Source organism: Nycticebus coucang, chromosome 8 (genome assembly GCF_027406575.1).
Source record: "Nycticebus coucang isolate mNycCou1 chromosome 8, mNycCou1.pri, whole genome shotgun sequence".
In the NCBI taxonomy this organism is placed as follows: Eukaryota; Metazoa; Chordata; class Mammalia; order Primates; family Lorisidae; genus Nycticebus; species Nycticebus coucang.
The window spans coordinates 123,714,294-123,716,596 of NC_069787.1; the positions used below are offsets into that span (position 1 = coordinate 123,714,294).

At 45.2% G+C, this 2,303-nt stretch overlaps 1 pseudogene; it reads left to right on the forward strand.

Moving 5' to 3' along the window:
• Window positions 1-863: 863 nt before the first annotated feature.
• LOC128592607 (galectin-1-like) lies at window positions 864-1,316 on the forward strand (annotated as a pseudogene).
• Window positions 1,317-2,303: the final 987 nt, after the last annotated feature.

Here is a 2,303-nt window from a genome sequence, read left to right on the forward strand (position 1 = left end):
CATTGGTATTATAGGTGCTTGCTGCAGCGCCCACCTGGGTTTTTCCATTTTTTTAGGAATCAGGGTCTTTTGTTTTTTTTTGTACTACTTCCAAACAAGTTGCTTAAATCCTAAAATAGAAGAATTGAAAGGGACTTAAAGATCACTTTATTTTTATTTTATTTTATTTTATTTTTGAGACAGAGCCTCAAGCTGTTACCCAGGGTAGAGTGCTGTGGCATCACAGCTCACAGCAACCTCCAACTCCTGGGCTCAAGCAATTCTCCTGCCTCCACCTCCCAAGTAGCTGGGACTACAGGTACCCACCACAACGCCCAGCTATTTTTTGGTTGCAGATGTCATTATTGTTTGACAGCCCGGGCTGGATTTAAACCCACAAGCTCAGGTGTATGTGGCTGGCACCTTAGCCACTTGAGCTACAGGCATCAAGTGAAAGATCACTTTCTATAAATTTCTCATGTTATAGATGAGGAAACTAAGGCCCAGAGAACTAAGGAAACTTCTCAAGGTCTCACAGCTGGTTGGAACACAGCAAAAGCTAGAACTCAGCTTCCTCAGCCCAGTTGGGGCTCTCTTCGTTATACCACCCAGCTCCTTGGCTGCTAATTTGACAACCTACAATCCCATTTTCACAGGTAAAGAAAGAGAACTTCAAAAAGTGAATATAATTTTCCCGAGAGTTTGGGTCTTCAAGACTCCATAGCTCTCTCAAAAATAGTGTTTGCAAATAGGGTTATGTCCTTACTAAAGAAAACTTAAAATTCAAAAATCTTAACTTTCAAAACAGAGAGGTGATTATTCTCATTAGAAAGGGATTTTGGTCGGGTGGAGTCTTCAGATCTTCACATCCTCCTGCTTCAATCATGGCTTGTGGTCTGGTCGCCAGCAACCTGAATCTCAAACCTGGGGGGAGTGCCTCAGAGTACGGGGCGTGGTGGCCCCCAACGCCACGAGCTTTGTGCTGAACCTGGGCAAAGACAGCAACAACCTGTGCCTGCATTTCAACCCCCACTTCGATGCCCACGGGGATGCCAATACTATCCTGTGCAACAGCAAGGACGGCGGGGCCTGGGGAGCTGGGCAGCGGGAGGCTGCCTTTCCCTTCCAGCCTGGAAGTGTCGCGGAGGTGTGCATCAGCTTTGACCAGGCAGACCTGACTGTCAAGCTGCCAGATGGTTACACATTCAAGTTCCCTAACCGCCTCAACCTGGAGGCCGTCAACTACATGGCAGCTGATGGTGACTTCAAGATCAAGTGTGTGGCCTTTGATTAAAGTCAGCTGGCCCGTGACCGCCAATAAAGGCAGCTGCCTCTGCTCTTCCTGGAAAAAAAAAAAAAAAGGGGTTTGGTGCACATTTTTTAAAAGAGGTGAACTCTCTCAAGGGTCTTTGAAATATGGGTCAATTTTAAAACTTCTTTCTGAGGGCCGTGCACAGTGGCTCACGCCTGTAATCCCAGCACTCTGGGAGGCTGAGGCAGGCGGATTGCTTGAGTTCACGAGTTCAAGACCAGCTCTTTTAGAGACCTAAAAGACCTCGTCTCTAAAAATAGCCGGGCATTGTGGCAGGCGCCTATAGTCCCAGCTACTCAGTGGCTGAGGTAAGAGAAAACGTTTCTCTTACCTCAAAGCCTAAGAGTTTGAGGTTGCTGTGAGCTCTGACACTTACAGCACTCTACTGGGGGCAACAAAGTGAGACTCTGTCTCAAAAACAAAACAAAACGTCTGTCTGAATCCAGCTTGATAGGAAGAAAGTAACTGTATAAAATCAAGCACGGCTCAGGCCACAGTCCCCAGTCCTGTCCTGTCATGTGTCACAATGGTCCTTTCAACATTGCCAAGGCAAACAAACAAACAAATCAATCAAAGGTAACTCACCAAGATGGAAATAATTTTTTTTCAAACTCCCCCACCAAACGCAATCATTTTACAACATTGTATTTTTTAAAAATGTTGATTAAAAAGTTTTTGTTAGAAATATAACCTGCAAAAATCCTCTCCCATTCTGAGGGCTGTCTACTTGCTTTACTTACTATGTTCTTGGCAGCGCAGAAGCTTTTTAGTTTGATCAGATCCCAGTAATGTATTTTTGATGTTGCTTCAATTGCCCGGGGGGTTCTCCTCATAAAGTATTCTCCCAGGCCAATTTTTTTTTTTGTTTGTTTGTTTGTTTTTCAGTTTTTGGCCGGGGCTGGGTTTGAACCCAGTATATGGGGCCAGTGCCCTACTACTTTGAGCCACAGGCACTGCCCCCAGGCCAATTTTTTCAAGTGTTTCCCCTGCATTCTCTCCAAGAACTTTTATA